Raw genomic sequence first — 20,975 nt, 5'->3', positions numbered from 1 at the left:
CCATCCATGAGGATATTGCAGGCCCTCAATATACTCCATGTGAATGGCATGATTCAGCAATCTTTAACTGAATTATAGGATGTATTTTCTAAATTGTTTTAGTTTCCAATTTGCTTGTTTTTTTACAATTTGTAAATACTTGCTTCACAAGAAAATGGTGCACAGATTCTACTAACCAGAGCTCATAGAGGCTCACAGAGACTGAAGCTACAATTGAGCATTGTTTATGCAGCCATTTCTAGGAAAGACTGTTTCACAACAGCCTTCCTGGTGTTCTGGTTCTTACAGTTTCTCCACCTCTCTTCCAAGGTATCCTCTAAATCATACATACAGGAACAGTAATGTACTCGCTATGGCTGCAATCACCATGATACAATGAATCTCTGCATTGCATCCAGTTATGGTTTCCTGTGGTGGTCTTCATGTGCTGCAAATAGACGATTCTTTGATAAAAGATGGTAGCTACATTTATCTTCTGATATAAGAATAAGATTTAGAATTCAATAATTTATGCTGATCTAGCAAAGTGACAGTAGTAAATTTTTTCCTAGGATCCATGACCTCACTGGCCCGTGAAAGTTGGCTAGGTTTCTAGTTTTAAGCATGATTTTCCTCCTATTGAGTGTACTTTGAGCCCAATTAGAGAACTATTGGTTGTCATCCATACGTGAGTGTCAGTTATTGTACCTTTATTGGTGTCTTGTCATGCTAGCTGCTGGAAATTCTTGAGGTCCATAGTTGGTTAATCTGATAAAAATATTAATTGAATCCCTCTCTTAGAAGCTTGCACAGTATTTTCTAGTACCATGCAAACTAGACTACAGGAGGAAGCTTTCAGGCTAGATTCAACTCGAATCACCAGAGCCCTGCTATGTCTTAGGTGTGTGGTGTCTTCAGAAACCGGGGTCTACCTTTATCCTCTGATAGGCAACCAAAGACTATATTAGAAGATCAAATATTTTAAAAATTAAAAGAAAAGAAGATGCTATTAGTATATGCAACCTTACTTAGCTTGTCACCATTAACAGAATTTTTGGGGAAACTCTACATATTTTACTTATTCACACTGAATTTTATTGTAACTCCTGAGGATCATGGTTAGCAATGTGATTTCAACCAAGGAAAAATAATAGACTATTCCACTTCTCTCACTTGGGATTTCTAATTATGAGATGGAGAAACATTTAGATACTTCTGTTTCTATACTTAGGCACCCACACATTTGACCTCTACTACCCAAATTCTCCATGGGAGAAATTAACTGCCTGTACTATTTTTTACTCATTGCTGGAAACTTTGTATGACTTTCAAAAATTATTAAAAGTTCTGTTGTTACAAGTATGCCCCATTTTGTTCAACAGCATAAGAACTCACAGTCTTGTCTCAAAACTCATCCTACTACAAATGAATTATACATGAGATCCGAATGAATTTTGTCATGTTTGTAATGAAGAAACTATATGAAAACCGAATGCATGAACTGAATCCTGATGACTGTGAGACTAATATTTCCTGGTATTTTCCAAATGCCATGGAAGCTATTAATCTCTACTCCCTTGAAGGTTTTTTTTTTTACAAGCCAGCACTACAAAACTGTACTTCTTATCTTCAGAGTGTCATCCTTTATCTATATTTGGTTCATAATAATGCTACCCTTTAAAAGTTGACTCCAAATTATGCATTTACTCACATTAATGCTAAATTTCTGCAAAATACATCTTTATTTAAATGAAATCTACTTTTTATTACACCTATTCCATTTGACTGTCACTGTGACTTACCTAGGTAACTCTGAACCCGAGTCCACGACTAGTGGTTCATATTATCCCTCATTTTTGTCAGCTTTAACAGATAAATGAAATGCTTTTGTACTAAACTCTGTTCAGCTACCCATGACTGTGACTCACAACCTATCTCAGAACCCTGACAGTTTTAGTTGGTGTGCTCTCTTCTGTCAACATAAAAATAGCTTTTATATTATTTCAGATTCTCTCTCTTCTTTGATGAGAGTAGTCAATGTTGTCTCTTAAGGGGGGAAAAAAACTTCTTCCTTGATGGTTGGCACATCCTGTAAAACATTGCTAGTATAGTGTCGCTGATGCTCTCAATTACCACCATCTATGCTTTAACAGTATGTCATTGGATATTTCACATTATTGATTTTCTAAGCACCTGGAATTTAAATATTGACTACAGTGGTTAGGGGACATCCCCATGCATTATTTTATTTAATTATGACAACATCCTCTGAGTTATGGAAACAAAACAGAAGATGTTAAAATAATTGTTTCTAGATGTGAAAAATCGACACACAGACTATACCTGAAAAAAAAGCACACAAAGCCCAAAGCAGATCATGTTTTTTTTTTTTTTTACATATTGATTTTGTTTTCAATAGTGAACATCAAAGTCAGGGTTTTGTATGAGCTGGGCAAAGCTTTGCCACTGAGCCACATGCCAAGAACACAGGTTTAAAAAAAAAAACATACATAGTAAAATGATTTTGGTAATTACCATGATCCCTTGCTGAGGCTTACTAAAAGCAAAGGAGAATGGATTGATAATTGTCTGAAATGTAGTGTTAGTGATTGGTGAGTGTTTAAATAATAAAATGGAATTTCTAGTTCTATCTTTCTAGTTATATATGAAATGTAAATAATTTCATATAGTAAAATAAAACAAATTTTGAATTTCATTATTAAAAACAAAATATCAAATTTTCTGTATTTATACACCTTTTAAAAGTAAACATTGATGCATTACCTGCCACATGTCTCGGTTCTGATAATCCAGTGGTGATCAATCACAAGACTCTCATCATGTATAGCTTACTTCTTAGAAAAATCACAAAAAAGCAAAGTGTATAATAGCTGACTGAATGCAAAATGTAAAAATGATAAGAAAAAAGAAGCATTGTAAAGGAGATAGATGCTGTTGAGGTTGTGCAGTCCAAGTGATTCAAAAAAGTAATGTGGGAAAGAGACTTCAAGAATAAATGAAGCAAGCCATATGATGGCAAGAAGAAGAAGAAGAAGAAGAAGAAGAAGAAGAAGAAGAAGAAGAAGAAGAAGAAGAAGAAGAAGAAGAAGAAGAAGAAGAAGAAGAAGAAGAAGAAGGTTATTGGTACTCTTCTTTAATATGAATAGTTGCTGTCAGTCAGAAACAGACTGTGGTGTTTAAAGTCAACTCCATCAAAAGGAATGGCTGCCAGAATGGTAGTTCTTTTCTTAGAGTTTGTGCTTTCTTCCCTTATCACATTATACTAAGGGAGTGTGGTGGTTTAAAAGAAAATGGCACCCAAAGGGAGTGCCATCTTTTAGGAGATGTAGCCTTTTGGAGTAGGTGTGGTCTTAATGGGAAAATTGTGTCATGTTTGGGGTTGACTTTGAGGTTTCATATATGCTCAAGCCATGTCCTATGAGACAGACCACTGTGCTATTTGGCTGCATATGAAGATGTAGCCAGCACCATGTCTTCCTGCATTTTGTCATGTCCCACCATGATGATAATGCACAGAACTTCTGAAAAAGTGACTCCAATTAAAAGTTTTTTTCTTTATAAGAGTTGCTATGGTCATTCTTTCTCTTCACAGCAATAGAAACCCTAATTAAGACAAGGAATGTTTTGTATATAAAAGTTGGGTTATGTATATTTTGTTTCATCATCTGTTTGTTCTAGAAAGAAGTCATATTTTCCAGTACCACTTGAAGATAGCTAATAGTTTATACATGATTCACTGTGGCTTAGAGGCATTTGGTGACTTGGTCATGAACAGAGAACAGGACATAAGAAGTCTTGGCAATTGGGTTTCGTACCTATTTAATTGTGAGCTTAAATAAGAGATTAAAAAACGTATAAGTATCCAAAACATAATAAATAAGATTTATTATGAAAAGAAACTTTGAGTCATGTGATAGATGCTCTGTATTACATTGAGAAACTGAGCACTTCCAGTAAGGAAGAAAGCAGCATGTATAAGAAGCTTGTTTCTGTGGTGTATAACTTATGCATTTTTAACTGCCTCTGATGGTTGTAATAATTTTATTTCTTTTTTAATATTAATAATTCATAACTATTGGAAAAATAACAATAAACACACAAGAAATTGAAAATGACTAAATCTACTATTAGCTAAGGGTAACTTCTAGAAGAAGCTAGCCAACATATTTCCTATAGATCACTTTTGAAAGATATATGTGCATATATGAAATAAATAATACTTCACAAAAATAACTTCATATATTCCACAGTGCTTATACTGAATCTTTATTTCTGTTCAACTCTATACCTTTGTGATTATTGTTACTGATCCTATTGATGATACTATATTGATTGTTACATGATTTAAATGATTAATTTTAATATTATTATGATTACAGATCATCTGAATTTACTATTTTTAAATGAATATCACTTTCCATTTTCATGTGTAATACCATTTACTTATCAAAGAAATTTATTTTTTTTTCTTACCTTTATGATTCATTCTCTCTTGTGAAAAGGTTGAGCTCCTTTCATCTGAATCATAGTAATGTTTGTGGGTTGTTGTTTTTTAACCTAGATAGTGGGCATGTGGCAAATTTCTGAATACATTTATAAGGTCAAGTTTCAAAATTCTAAAAAATAGTTGTAAAGTAAAAGGAAATAATGTTTTTTATGCACAATAAATATTTACAAGTGAGACTTCTTTGCTTTACTTTCTGTGTTTCAGTCTTCATTTACACTAAATTTTAATTAATTTACAATGAATCTTAAATCTTATTACCAAGGTATACTGACAGACTCCTACTGTCATATTGCCTTGCTTATCTTTCCTATTTTGTTTTCATTACATTACTTTCAGTCTCTTACAATGGGAGTTGACCTAAGGAATGTGGGTTTATCTCTTTTTCCTCCATATATAGTAATGGACCAACATGAAAGATGATATGCAAAAGACTTCTTTTACTTTCAAATGGTGTAAAGACCTTGAGTAATAACAGATTAAAACATTGATCTTATTGCAAGTAATGAGTCAAATATTCCTGTAAACAAAGAACACCATTTCCTATAGAAATATGAAATACTTTCTGGCAACAGAGGGCTCTAATATGGAGTATGGAATGGACAAGAGATGGGAGGCAAATTTATATAGGGATTTTAGACTGCATTGAATTGACTGAAATAAATCCTGACAATCAAGTACAGCAACCCTTCAAATGATGAGATTCTTCTCTGTAGATACAGAACTGAAAAGTATTAATGCCACAAACCATACATTCCACTTTTTTAAAATCTTAACTATTAAAATAATGAAAACAAAACAAGGAAACCCAGAGAAAGACACTGAAAGTATGTATGCATCCTTAGACTCACTCTTTTTGCTGTTGAGTATCCTAAAATATTGCAAGTTATTGCCATTGTTCTTGGTCAAACATCAGAACTTACTGGTAAGATCCTACAGCTAGAGATACTATATACTTGAGTAAGGATGGACAGAAGGCAAGCAGATACTGACTTGTAATCTTTATTCCAGCTGCCAAATTTCCATGCTGTTGGACAGTGTTATGCACACTATCAGAGGAGAAAATTGATCATCATTCTTACTGATCTGTAGCACCAGGAGCTATTATTATGACTGGCTTGAATATACATGCCCACTGATACAATAGTGGAACAAAAGACAGGGGAACAATAGCCACTCATGATTGGATTGAAGGTCTGCTCCAAAAGATGGAACTCATGCATGACATCACTATCAAGGACAAGAACTTCTGGTTAGAGAAGTCCTAGGTCTTAGGTGAGAACTTTCTACTGTTATCCTGTTAAATAGATAAAATATTAAACTTACTTTTAATGAATATAGTTATATTCATAAATTAGTACATCTCTCAACACTCATCAGAGAAGCTTTTCTTTATTTGTTTGCTGTAGATGTTAACTGATACACAGACCCACAACTGTGCAAGATGCATAGAATAATGAACTTTGTGTTGTGGGATGTCTGTCTGTATGCTGTGAATATGTGTTGCTCTGATCAGTTGATAAATAGAGCTGTTTGGCCAATGGTGAGGCAGAATAAGGTTAGAAGTACATTCAAATTGGAGAGAGAGGAGAAGAAAGTGAGTGGGAAGATACTGGGAGCTGCCACCAGGAAATGTGCAAGATGTGTAAGTACCAGGAAGCCACAAAGCCATGTGGCAATGCATAGATTAACAGAAATGGGCTGAGTTAAGTTGTAAGAACTAGCTAGCGAAAAGCCTGAGCAAATGGGCCATAGAATTGGTAATTAATATAAGCCTGTGAGTAATTATTTCATATGTGGCTGTAAGAGCAGGTGGGACACAGGAATACTTCCATCTACAACTTTGGAATGCTAAGGCCTAAATGGGAGATCTATATCACACTCCATTCTCCTAGTTCTCAAACATCATTGCATAAAGATTGTAAGATTGTATCAGAAAGATTGTAAGAGCCAGAGATATTGGATGACTAAAGATAAACACTGTCTTCTAGACACAGCAGAACAGCTATACACTTTAACCCAAAGTGATTTTGACAATATGCAAAAGACCTGTACAAGCTCAAGCCTGAAGAAAATCTTAGCCTGAAGTAGGGAAGTGGACATGAAGTCCCAGACTTAGCTGAGGAGCGATTGGCTGTTGATAGTTTCTTACATTGCAAGAAATTCTCAAAAAATTACTAAAATATTTAAAAATAATAAAAACTAAAGTACTCTTCAGTACATGCAATTCTGAAATTCCAATAATTAAGAAATTCAGAATCCTAGTCTTCAGTTCCTATGTAAGCATCTCACAACTGTAGCACATTTTAAAAAGTTCTTTAAATTTAAATTCAATATGTTTATATGTGGCATAGCATTGTGTAACATTAGTCTTGGTGAGATGTGCACAAATGTCAATTCACCCCAGATATGAAACTGGTAAAATAATAATACTATCAATTCCATCTAGGTGAACAAATGAGTTTTATTTGGGTTTTATGTAGAAATATGGGTGATGGGTCACTTACAGGAACAGAAGTTGTTTCAAGACAGCTGCATCTCCAAAATCCCTCCCAAGTCTGGTTGGCTACTAATGAAACATGGAAACCTTGAACACACTACAAAACTTTCAGAGAGCTCCTTGGGTTGAAAAATGTACTTTCCATGTAGCTCAATTGGTCTGTCTCTTTCAGACAGTTTGGCTGGCCTCTGCTCCTTTCAGGAAGCTTGGTTGTTCTGTCTCTTCCAAGAGATCAGCTGATCTGAGAGTCTTCTAGGCAGTTCATATTGTCTCCACATCTTCTAGAAAGATCGACTGGTTTCTATTTCTTCCATTCTTATTGGTCTCTCTTCTTTATACATGGTCTTGCTGGTTTGTGCCTCTTCTTGTCTAAGCTTGTCTAAGGTTATCTCTCAGCAATCCTTACTACTTATATAGTCTTTGGGAGGGAGGTAATTTGTGAATTTGTTCATCTTCAAGAACTTCCTGTTATTTCCTTCCTGAGTTTATGGATATTCTCTGCAAGATGGAAGGATTTTACCCCTCTCCCTTAGATTATTCTCTGCTTTAATGAGCTTCCTTGTAGTGTAGACAGCCAAGACAGAGGCTGTATAATGGAGGGAATTTCTTTTCTTTTTTTTAACTTTCTTTTTATTTATTCTTTGTACCGTTCACATCCTCACTCTCGATCCCACCAATCTCCACCTCCTCCAAAATAAAACAAAATAAAATTTAAGAGAAAAAAGGGAAAAAATGAAGGAGAAAAAATTAATCATGGAAGCTGCAGTGGGACAGTGAGTCACTCAGTAAACCCCTTTATCCATACATTTTTACATGCAGATGTTCATTTCAAAGAATCATTCGAGGTCCGTGGTTTTTGCTATACCATTAATGCTGGACCCTCAGTGGGAACTGGGACTCTTCCCTCACATCCCATTGCTGTCCTGTTTAGGGGAGACTCTGCAGCCCTAGCTACACAGGACCAACACCCCCAACCCAGTAGATCACAGATGGGGTGGATGTTGGGGTAGGCCAACACATAGACCTGGTTCTCTGCACCTGCAAGTGTTGGTCAGCCCACCAGCTCAACACTGTCTTCACCACCAGCCTGGGCTCTCCAGCATTGCCCTGGCTAGATTGCCCATTGTAGCAATGACCAAGGGTCAGGGCCAGTTCTCAGGCTTTCACATCCTCAGGGTTGGTTTTCACTGTCCTCAGTGCTGGTTCTACTACCCCTACACCTTCAGGGCCAGTTCTATTGTGCTGCTCAGGGGAGGTGTAGGGGCTACTGTGTTCTAAGGGCAGCAGCTGATGAGAGGCAGAGACAGCTCTCACTCTCTTATGACCTCAGGGCCAGCTCTTCCATTTGCCTCAGGTGTTGATGGATGGGAGGCAACTATCCCTTCTGTGACCATGTTGCCACATAATGGATGAGTAAATGGAACAGCTCTCCCATGCTAGCAACATTGAGGCTGGCTCACCCACACCTCCACCAACACAGTCAGCTCTACCATGCTGCCCAAGTGAGTTGCATCATGAAGGGAATTTTTACACAATATGTGCTCATAGAGATCAGAGGACAATTTATGGGTGTGGATTATATTTTTCCACAATGTGGATCATCCCAGGGACCAAGTCTTGTTTGGGAGATTTGGCAGCAGGTTCCTATACCTAGTAAGCTTTCTTCTGAGCCCCAAATTCTTCAGTTAAAAATTGTAGAAATATGTGTTTCTATTTACAATAGAGTTGGAACTATAACACATCATCAGAGTGTAGATAGTAGCACAAAGCTCTAGAGAATTTGTGTGTTTCAGGACCTATCTGAAATCACCTACAAACTCTCACAGAGATAAACAAATAATATACCATAATTGTTATTCACTAAATCTCAAGGACTTTGCACAGAGTATCATTTGGAGTTTATTTGCACATATTTTAGACATATATTTAATAAATATGTTTTCTGAGTTATCAAATTTATAGAAAATGCATATTTCTGAGACTACTATAAGAAAGCAAACTAATAAAAATCTACTGTGATGTCTATTATTGTTTGACAACTTGATTACATCTGAAATTAACTAAAATCCAAATGACTGGGTACACCTGTGAGGAATTTTTCTTTCTTTCTTTCTTTCTTTCTTTCTTTCTTTCTTTCTTTCTTTCTTTCTTTCTTTCTTTCTTTCTTTCTTTTTGCTTTAAAACATTGGCTTTATTATGTTCTGGTTCAGTTTTATAATGCTTTTCATAACAAATAAAAGAGACTGATGATCAGGGTTAAGCTGAATTACTTATAGGTTGGTTAGCTACTATTTTCATATTCAAAGCTACCGTGCTTTGGAGATTAAATTCTTTAATGCTGTGTAGGAAGACCTGTCTCAAACAAGCAAAATGTATATTTACTGAAAATAAACAATAAAAAAACTCAATTCTCCTTTAAACATAAAAAGGCATTATAAAAAGTAAAGGGACATAAAGACACCAGATTGCATGTTACAAAGCTGAGTGTAGTGGTGTATGCCTGTAATTATAGCACTCTTGAGGTGCAGGCAGGATGATCCAGAGTTCAGGGCCCAGCCTGGCAAGGCTGGACTACAGACTGAGTTTCGGGAAAGCCAGGGCTATGTAGAGAAACCCCTTTCTTTAAAAAAAAAAATAATAATAATAATGAATTTGTAAAAAAAGGCAGTTGACAAGAAAATCCACTGAACATACTTTAATGGATACTGACAGTGTGACCCAATACCTGATTCGTAGATGCATTTAGAAAAGTCCTTAAAAATAAAAAGGAGCCAAGCGGTGGTGGTGGTGCACGCCTTTAATCCCAGCACTAGGGAGGCAAATTCAGGTGAATCTCTGTGAGTTTGAGTCAGAGCAAGTTCCAGGACAGGCACCAAAACTACACAGAGAAACCCTGTCCCGAAAAAACTAGTAATAATAGTAATAGTAATAATTAATAATAATAATAATAATAATAATAATAAAAGGAATCAGTAAATCCCTCCCTCAGCATTAAATTTAGCCGACTCTGTTCTTTATCACATTTATTTCTTTTCTCTGTGCGCTGGTGTGTGACCATGCCACAGCTCACATGTGGAGGTCAGAGGGCAACTTGTGAGAGTAGAGTCTTTCCTTCCACCACATGGATTCAAAGGATTGAACTTAGGTCATCGGGCTTGGCACGAGGTGTCTTTACCCATGGAGCCAATTATTTTCAGAATGTCAGAAACAGTTATTTCAAACCAATAATGAAAAATAAATTTATTTTCAGCTAACATTTTTAAACTCAAATCCAGGGGAGTTTGAGAACATTAAAAGCTTGTGATCTACCCAATCACTTCATTCAAAGCCAATTATGTGTTAAATAAGGAAATAAAGGTGGCAATCTCACAGTGTTTTATTTAAGCGTGTCATGGAGGGCTGTGGTTTATTGTTTGTGGTGATGGGAATCTTGCCCAAGGTCACCCATGGTCCCACCCTCACGAGTATATTAGTCATTTTGGTGATAGGATGGCCAAACACCTTAATTGTCATGCTAGAAACCCCATCCAAGGACTGAGGGAACCAGATGCAGAGATCCACAGCCAGGCCCCGGGTGGAGCTCCAGGAGTCCAATTGGCAAGAAAGAGGAGGGTTTAGCGAGAATTGTTGAGACCAAGTTTGGATAAAGCACAGGGACAAATAGCCAAACGAATGGAAACACATGAACTATGAACCAATGGCTGAGGGGCCCCCAGCTGGATCAGGCCCTCTGAATAGGTAAGACAGTTAATTGGCTTGATCTGTTTGGGAGGCATCCAGGCAGTGGGACTGGGTCCTGTGCTCATTGCATGAGCTGGCTGTTTGAAACCTGGGGCTTATGCAGGGACGCTTGGCTTGGCCTAGGAGAAGGGTACTGGACCTGCCTGGACTGAGTCTACCAAGTTGATCTCAGTCCTTAGGGGAGGCTTTGCCCTGAAGGAGGTGGGAATTGGGAGTAGGCTGGGGGGAAGTGGAGCGGGGGTGGGAGGGGGGGAAACAAGGAAATCTGTGGCTGATATGTAGAACTGAATTGTATTGTAAAATAAAAATAAAAAAAGAAAAAGAAAAAAAGGAAAAGTCTAAGGCTGAAAGAAGAACATCTCTGTCTATTCATTAATGTTAGCTTATAGGTTAAGTTAATTCCCAAAGATTTTTAAAAGCCAGTTTTCATTCAATAAGAGTCTAAATAACAATAAAATAATATGCCACTGGGTAAACTTTTGAATGGAATGATAAGCAATGGCATTATGAGCTCAGTAAAATGTCATTGTCTTGGGCAGCTAATATTTATGAAAGTTACAAATACATAGTATTGACAGACAGAGATTTTGACAGAAAGCCAACTGTGACAGGAGGTTAAGATTGCATGTACCTTATCAAGAAATTTAATATGGCATCATATATTCAAAAAGTAGGTAGTAAAGGAACTAAGCCATCATGGAAAGTGCTTAATAATTAAAAATGTTAAATTACAACAGTGATGGAGAACAGTTCATGAACTGTAAGTAAATATTTTGTACATCTTAATAATTGGGAATTGAATAGTTTTTAACTGATTTGTTCTATAGGCAAAAGATAGTAAGGAAATGGATTTACAAGAGTTAAACATGTTTTTCTTTGGGGCATTATTAGAATGAGGGCAAGGGAGTTTAACTGGATTAAAATAAAGGAAAGATTGTCAAGAAAAAGACTATTAAGAAAGTTATCTAAGGTGTGCAAAGATAGCTCGGTGTATAGACCACACGTTGCTCTTGCAGAGGGAACCAGTTCATTCCTTAGCACCAGCATCCTCTGCCTGACTACTACCTGTTTCTACAGCACCAGAGGTTCTCATGCCTCTGGTCTCCATGGGTACCGGCATTGACCTGCACATATCTCCTTCACCTGTCCCACATACATATTATTGAAAATAACAAAAATAAATCTTCTTAAACTGATACCCATAACAGTTAAACACCAAGTTGAGAGCTTTGCAGGAATGGAAAACAGAAGACATTTTCCATCCTCAGGGTGTTCAGATGTGGTCCCATTCACTTTTCAGCTTCAGATCCTTAGAGGCGAAAGGCCAGTGTGTTTCCCAATGGCAGACTGATAATGCTGAGACAATGCCTGAGGCTTTTCCCAGCTCAGGGATGTTTTCTAACTTTATTCCTATCTATGTCAATTTTCTTTTGTTTTTATCCAACAGAAAAGCAGTATCTTTCAAAAGTTGGGACAGAAGCCAAAGATTGATATTTCATTTCTTGAAATTCCCAGAACAATTTTCTTACCACCACTTGACCCAAGTGTTTGTCCCTTAAACCTCTTCAATTAAAGTACCAAAAATATTTCTGCTAGATGTTAGTTGAGTACACTAGCATACTTCTCAGAATGAGTTGGCATAAGTATAAATTGCAAAGGTAACATGTCATGGAATCAAAAAAGTTGGCCAATTTCCTTAATGTTAGAGATTTGGGGCATGGAAATCATAAGAGGAGATACATGTTATTATTCATAAAAAGTATTTTACAAATATATCAATTAAGCTTAATTTCCAGGGAAACTTAGATTTCCATGGAGCCAGCAATAAATGTCATAAAAAAACAGAAAGCAAACAAACAAATAAATCTTAGAAGAAGGGTATATATATAATTTAATAGGACAAATAAAGACTTTATACTCAGACTGTCTAACCTTTTGTTGTAAACACATTTCCTCCTTTTTGTGACTTCTCTGTTCATTTACTGCAGTGATGACTTAGCAAAGTGCTTTTTATGCCAACTCATCTGTTCCTACATTGTTCCCAAGTTAAAATGTCTATAGCTTGCTCTTTGTTTATACCAACACTTTTTATTCCTTTTGATAGTTTGTTCCATGTTTTTGTTTTGATCAACTTTTATTTGTATCAAAAAAAAACTACTTTTAAAGTGCTATCTTCCCCTGTTGTTCTAGTTTCAATTACGTTCAAGATATTCTCCTAAGGTTCCCTGTCGGTTTATATCTTTTAAAATGATTTTACACCAAGTTTTACAAAGTTTCTATGCAAGGTGAACCACTCTTTGATTTCCTCAAGATAAAGCACTACCCATGTAAGTTTAAAAGGGGTCAGTGACATGGCTTCAGCAGCCTGTTCCTGGTTCTTTTAAATTCTCTTTCCTCTCAGGTGTTGTGTTTTTTAATAAAGCTTTCAATTTTCTTTATGTGTTGGCTTCCTATGATCTGAAAATAGGGAGTATGAAATAAACAAAAGCAGATGTTCCTATTATGGCAGCACTTGAAGAAACTGATGTTCGTCTTGAAATGTGCTATGTTTTTATTTCCTAACCATTATTATTTTTCTGTATTTATGGTTTGGTGCTTAATTATCTTGAATAGCTCAATACAAGGAAAGAAATAACTTGACAGGGAGAAAAGAGTAATGAAAGGTTTCACAGCACATAGAACTGGAGAAAGAAGTCAGGAAGTAAGTGGTTGTGTGTGGGTCTTGTGTCAAAAGCTATTTTGGCCTTGGGCTCCTGTTTAGGGATTAAAAATAGAAAGAAAGGTAAGGTTCAGAGTCCTGTGAATAAATTCACGCAGACATCTATTTATATATACAAAGATTAGTCAAAGAAAAGATCAAAGAAAACTAGAACTATGATATCATTTTAAATGGGTCCTCAAAATGTGAGAAGATCTCAGGTCTGGAAATCAAGTCATGACTTTTAGGTAAGTTGCCATAGAAGCCTGTCATTGAAATTCATTGGTGAAATGTCTGTGTGTGTTTTGCTTGTTTTTACACTGAGGTCAAGATTTGCTTGAGACCTGTATACAGACTATATATATATGTATATGTATATGTGTATGTATATGTATATGAATGTGTATATGTATATGTATATAGTGTGTGTGTGTATGTATGTGTGTGTGTAATCATAAATGGAGAAATAAGTGTCTACTTTGTTGAAGCTTGGGAGAAGTTTTCAGTTTAAGTACAAATTGAGCAACAGAATAAAGAGGAATAGACTACAAGGTGAGCCAGAAAACTAACAAATACAATACCAGCAGTCAAATTAAATCATTCTAAACCCTAAAGATAATGGAACCATTCTTCAGTTTTTGTTAGAAACAATTACAACCATATATAATAAGTCTCTAGGTTGTCAAAGATTAAGTTTGATGAAGTGAAATATATGAATCCTTTCATTGCAAAGTGTTTCCATTAAGGCTTGCCACATGTTAATATTATCACCTGAATAGAACTGCTGCAATCATGTTTGCATAAGACTTTGAGTACCTAATTCAAACAGAAACTTAATTGAAAGACCTCTCATAGGCTGGGTACTTGTTTAAGGGTATAAAATGCTTGTCTCCCAAGCATGAGGATCTAAGTTTGGGTCCCCACCACTGACATAAATCTAAACACCTCCATAATTCCAGCTCTCCTACAGCTAGAAGAGAGGTGGAGACAGAGAAACCTGGAAGTTTACAAACCAACTAGTCTGGCACCTGCAATGACAAATAAGAGATACCATATAAAACCAGGTGGAAGATGAAGAACCACATTCATGGTTGTTTTATAACCTTACACATGCCATGGTACATATTTATCCACACTCACACCCATATACAAACAAAGAGACCCACAAAGTTTTTTTTGAAGGCATCTCACAGCAGCTTTGAGTTCTCCTGTGCTCATGTCTGGGATACATGCTTCTCCATCCCCAAGTCTCATAAATGTGATGGTGAAGATTCGCTGTTTTAGATCATTGAGACTTCTTTAAAAACCAGCCATATGAGCTTAAAATATGAAGTCTAAAATCCCTAATCAATAGATTTAATCAATGAAGAGTATATAATCCAATTCATGAAGATGAAGTGAAAGGATAAAAAAAAATTCTAGCATATTGAGTTCAGAATAAAGTGAAGTTCTCCTTACCTAATACCAGTGTGAAATGTATTAAAGTAATAAGTAGTATGTATTCTTTCTATGATTAATAAATATAACTGCTTTTAAATTTGTGACCTTACCTAGAATGCTACAATGAGTATCATTGTCTATAGTCTGTCACTAAAAGATATTTCTACTAACAGCAGACAGACCATCTCTCATTCCTCTTACTACTTGAACACTTCAGTATTACTTCCTCATTGACAGTGGGGAAGTGGTAGAGCCTGATATTGGTGACAAATTCATAAATTCTAAGAAGTCATATTCATTCTCTGACAATGAATCTTTGCAGTTATCATTGCATTAATGAGAGTATTCTTTTGTCAGTCTTTGTTTGTATTTAAGCATTCTTCACCTGTAGATGTAACCATCTTATTAAATAAGAAACACAAAGGCAATGCAAAGATGAAAGCCCAAGAGGTCAGAGCAATAGCTAAGAGCTAAAAACTTTACCCTTCACTGTCGCTGCTATCTTCCTCAGCAAGAGACCTACTTCCTGTCTGTTTGTCTTTTTCATAGACTTTCTATAATGCCTTCTCATTGGTTGTAAACCCAACCACATGACCTCCTCATCATCACTGCCTGTCTGTACAGATCTCCAGGTCTTCTACGATTGGTATTGAGATTAAAGGCATGTGTCTCCATGCAGGCTGTATCCTAGTTCTGCCTCCCAAGAGCTGGGATTAAAGGCATGCACCACCACCACTCAGTTTCTCCTATGGCTTGCTATTAGCTCTGACCCCCAGGCAACTTTATTTATTAAAATACAAATAAAATCACATTTCAGTTTTTGAGCAGTTATTAATCTTATCATCCAATCTTGAGCTAGACTCTCAGTATGCAAAGGCAGTACAAACAGATAAGATCTTCATTTTCCTAAAGTAAGGCAATAAATAACTTGGGCTTCAAGAAAAAAAAAATTGTGTGTGTGTGTGTGTGTGTGTATGCTTGTGTGTGTGTGCATGTGTGTGTAGATAGATAGATAGATAGATAGATAGATAGATAGATAGATAGATAGACAGATAGATGATAGATAGATAGATAGATGATAGATAGATGATAGATAGATAGATAGATAGATAGATAGATAGATAGATAGATAGATAGATAGATAGATAAGAGATAGATTTGTGTGTGTGTGTGTGTGTGTGTGTGTGTGTGTGTGTGTGTGTTACACACACGGGAAAGAAATGACCTTAGAATATTTCTAACCTGGTCATAATATCCTGGGTTACTGTTCCTCCATCTGTCTCTCTATATTAGGTTTTAGTTTTCATTTAATTAAAATAGCTCTTTTACCACCAGTATTGCTTCTGCATTTCAGGCAGAAGTATAAGAACACTAAGAAAATTTTAAAATACAGATTTAGTTATCACTGGTCAAGTTGGATATAGAAAAGTTTCACACAGCACAGTACCCCAATGGAAGCAGTGCTCATCAATAAGATGGAATGGAATTCCAGCAGGTAGAGACCAATGTCTGCCACATCAGACATTAGATGTGTGGTGATAAAAATTTCAAAACTGATTCCTTGTTCTCCCTATCTGTTCTTGATCCAGCTGGGATCTCCTGCTCCCCTAAGCTTCCTTTCCCTTGACCCTTGCCCTTCATTATCCCCAATTACGTCCAGGTTGTTCTTATAGATCTCATCCATTTCTCTGTCACTAGGTGATCCCTGTGTCTTCCTTGGGGTCCTGTTTTATAGGTAGCCTCCCTGGAGTTGTGAGTTGCAGTCCAGTCATCCTTGTTCCACATCTAGTATCCTCCTATGAGTGAGTACATACCATATTTGTCTTTCTGAGTCTGGGTTACCTCACTCAGGATGATTTTTTTCTAGATCCATCCATTTACCTGCAAACCTCATGATGTCATTGTTTTTCTCTGCTGAGTAGTATTCCATTGTGTATATGTGCCACATTTTATTTATCCATTCTTCAGTTTAAGGGCATCTAGGTTGTTTCCAGGTTCTGACTATTACAAACAATGCTGATATGAACATAGCTGAGCAAGTGTCCTTGTGGTATGATTGAGCATTCCTTGGGTATATGCCCAAGAGTGGTATAGCTGGGTCTTGGGAGAGATTGATTCCCAATTTTCTAAGAAAGCACCATATTGATTTCCAAAGTGGTTTTACAAGCTTGCATTCCCACCAACAGTGGAGGAGAGTTCCCCAGCTCCACATCCTCTCCAGCATAAGCTGTCTTCAGTGTTTTTGATCTTAGCCATACTGACAGGTGTAAGGTGGTATCTCAGAGTCATTTTGATTTGTATTTCTCTGATGATTAGGAATGTTGAGTAATTCCTTAGATGTCTTTCAGCCATTTGAGCTTCCTCTGTTGAGAATTCTCTGTTTAGTTCTATAGCCCATTTCTTAATTGGACTGTTGGGCATTTTGATGTCTAATTTCTTGAGTACTTTATATATTCTGGATATCAATCCTTTGTCAGATGTGCGATTGGTGAAGACTTTTCCCATTCTTTAGGCTGTTGCTTTGCCTTGTTGACCATATCCTTTGCTCTACAAAAGCTTTTCAGTTTCAAGAGGTCCCATTGATTGATTGTTTCTTGTAGCTAGAGTTTTCCTGCCTGGCCCACAGTCAGGACAAATCTTTGTCACCTGCCAGTCCCACAGCCACTCAGACCCAACCAAGTAAACACAGAGACTTACATTGCTTACAAACTGTATGGCCATGGCAGGCTTTTTGCTAACTGTTCTTTATCTTAAATTAACCCATTTCTACAAATCTATACCTTGCCATTTGGCTCGTGGCTAACTGGCGTCTTTACATGCTGCTTGTCCTGGCGGTGGCTGGCAGTGACTCCTTCTGCCTTCCTGTTCTTTCTTTTCTCCTCTCTGTTAGTCCCGCCTATACTTCCTGCCTAGCCATTGGCCAATCAGTGTTTTGTTGACCAATCAGAGCAACATATTTCCCATACAGAACATCCCACAGCAGTTTCTCTCAGTGTCTGAGCTACTGGTGTTTTATTTAGGAAGTGATCTCCTATGCCAATGCGTTCAAGACTACTTCCTACTTTCTCTTCTAGCAGGTTCAGAGTAACTGGATTCATGTTGAGGTCTTTCATCTACTTGGACTTAAGTTTTGTGCACAGTGACAAATATGGATCTATTTGCAGCCTTCCACAGGTTGATATCCAGTTGTGCCAGCACCATTTGTTGAAGATGCTTTCTTTTTTCCATTGTACACTTTTGGCTTCTTTGTCAAAAATTATATGTTCATAGGTGTGCGGCTTAATGTCAGGGTCTTCAATTTGATTTCATTGGTCCACATGTTGGTTTTTACGCCAGTACCAAGCTGTTTTTATTACTGTAGCTCTATAGTAGAGCTTGAGGTCAGGGATTGTGATGCCTCCAGAAGTTGATTTATTGTACAGGATTCTTTTAGCTATCCTGGGTTTTTTGTTTTTCCATATGAAGTAGAGTATTATTTTTTCCAGGTCTGTGAAGAATAAAGAGACCATGATACATGAAGACCACTTGAGAATAGAAAGAAGCAAAGTGCTAGAGAGGTCCACAGAAATCCACAAAGATACCTCCACAATAGACTACTGGCAATGGTCAAGAGACAGCCTGAACTAACCTACTCTGGTGATAGGATGGCCAAACACCCTAATTGTTGTGCTAGAAACCCCATCCAATGACCGAGGGAACCAGATGCAGAGATCCATGGCCAGGCCCCAGGTGGAGCTCTAGGAGTCCAATTGGTGAGAAAGAGGAGGGTTTGTATGAGCGAGAATTGTTGAGACCAAGGTTGGATAAAGCACAGGGACAAATAGCCAAACGAATGGAAACACATGAACTATGAACCAGTGGCTGAGGGGCCCCCAGATGGATCAGGCCCTCTGAATAGGTGAGACAGTTGATTGGCTTGATCTGTTTGGGAGGCATCCAGGCAGTGGGACTGGGTCCTGTACTCAGTGCATGAGCTGGCTGTTTGAAACCTGGGGCTTATACAGGGACACTTGGCTCAGTCTGGGAGGAGGGGACTGGGACCTGCCTGGATTGAATCTACCAGGTTGAACTCAATCCTCAGGGGAGTCTTTGCCATGGAGGAGATGGGAATGGGGATTGGGATGGGGAGAAGGCGATGGTGGTGGTGTGGGGGGAGAACAAGGGAATCTGTGGCTGATATGTAAAATTAAATTAAATTATAAAATTTAAAAATATAGAATTTCAAAACTGAATTCCACTGAGCAGGCCCAACATAACTAAGTGATCTTTGTCTGTTACTTGAGAATGATAAAAAGTCAGTCTCTTCCATGTGAAGTGCAGGTCCACATCCTAGCTACATCTTACTGTTTCCTTGTCTTAGATCAAGATATTTTATCTTAGGAACACTGGATTCTCAACTCCCACTTCATTAATAGGAAGGCTGGTTTGGCAGGTATTAATTAACCATGAAAAAACAGACTGACACTCATGAGCATGCCCTCAACTTACAATACTTTACATTCATCTAGAGCTCTTTTTATATTACTTGTGGTTTTCATTATGGGACCAGAACATATTGACTATTCATGTGATGGATTCCAAATGTCACAGGTGTCACATGTTAACTGCACTCTTATTCATTCATTTCTCTTGTATACTTCTGCTTTGTATTAATGGGTTAACAGTGCATTGGAGGAAATCAAATCAATCTGTGCTCAATTAAATTTCTGAACCTGCAGAGTTGAAAAGCAAAATTCCAGTCACTAGGGCAAAAGCAACTTCAGATGTTAAATGCCTTAAATGGCTACAATTACAGTATGTATAATGCTCCTCTCTTTTTCAACTCCTAGTGCCTCATCATTCTATTGCCTTATTATTAAAAACACTTTTGAGGTCTCAGGTAACCCTTTTCCCTTCCATTGAAAGGCTATTTAAAACAACCCAGAGACACACAGTAAGAAATTGGAGGATCTACTCTGTGGTTTAGAAACTCTATTCCAGCACTGGCATTCTATTGTTAATCTACAGTCTATTGTCTGGGTCGTTAACTTCCTTGACAGCTGTATCTTACTTTTGTAGGAACAGTTAGCTACCAGGCACTCCACCCTGATAAACCCATTGTTGCTACTTCATTGCACTGCATTTGTAGTGCACTAAATCTGTAAGACCTCGTAAGCCCAAATTATACTGACCAGTGACTTAGAAACTGGCGAGAAGAGAGAATGCTGAATCCACAAGAGAGTGTTTGAGGTACTTAAATGCCCTTTGGTTTTAAAAATCTCAGTTGCTAATTTTTTGCACAAAGATCATCACTACATATAAACAAAAAATTACAATCATATGGAATTCAAGAATGGACTATTAGCCATTAGAAGACTTGGTTCTCCTTACCATTTTGTCATAGGCAAAATCCAATATTATGTTCTAGAAAAAAATTTATACTTTATTTTGCCTTTATATATGTATGTGTATATGTATATATTTGTAAGTAAACATGCTTGCTACACCATACATGTCAGAGGACAACTTGGGGTAGTCCATTCTTTCTTTCAATACATGGGCCATAGGGACCAAATTCATGTCATTAGTCTCAGTACGAGCTGCTTTGCCTTCTGAGCCATTCCACTGGCCCCAAATCCAAGACTTCTAGATGAATACCCTAATATATGAACAGGGCATCAGTTCTAGAATACTATTTTAAGGTGTGTTACTTTTGTTTATGTTGCATTTGTTTAACTTGGTGAAGCTGTGTGACTTTGCCTGTCTAAAGAACCTGAGGGTCTAATATAGGCAGGACTGGCAGGCAGAAAGAATATACAGAAGGAGAAATCTGGGAGAAAAAAAAAGATCAAGGAGACAGGGAATGAGGAGGATGCAAGGGGCCAGCCACCCAGCTACACAACCAGCATCAGAGTAAAAAAGAAAGATAGACACAAATAGAGAATGGTAAAAGCCCACAGGCAAAAGGTAGAAGGAATAATTTAAAGCTAAAAAAAGCTGTCAAGAAAGAAACCAAGCTACGGTGGGGCATTCATAATTAAGAATAAGCCTCTGAGCCAGGTGGTGGTGGCACACACCTTTAATCCCAGCACTCGGGAGGCAGAGATAGGTGA

The 20,975-nt window shown here is 37.2% G+C and overlaps 1 long non-coding RNA gene across 2 annotated transcripts in view; it reads left to right on the top strand.

Annotated features, from left to right (window-relative positions):
* The window catches only part of LOC143267763 (uncharacterized), a 55,170-nt gene that overhangs the window by 7,096 nt on the left and 27,099 nt on the right, over positions 1-20,975 (top strand). For both annotated transcript variants that reach the window (XR_013043192.1, XR_013043191.1), the window contains exon 3: positions 5,516-5,779. This is a non-coding gene — a long non-coding RNA (uncharacterized LOC143267763). The remainder of the gene's footprint in view (positions 1-5,515; positions 5,780-20,975) is intronic.

This window comes from Peromyscus maniculatus, chromosome 11 (genome assembly GCF_049852395.1).
Source record: "Peromyscus maniculatus bairdii isolate BWxNUB_F1_BW_parent chromosome 11, HU_Pman_BW_mat_3.1, whole genome shotgun sequence".
Lineage (NCBI taxonomy): Eukaryota > Metazoa > Chordata > Mammalia > Rodentia > Cricetidae > Peromyscus > Peromyscus maniculatus.
The sequence above is the reverse complement of the archived record's forward strand: the minus strand, read 5'-3'. Positions and strand labels throughout refer to the sequence as shown.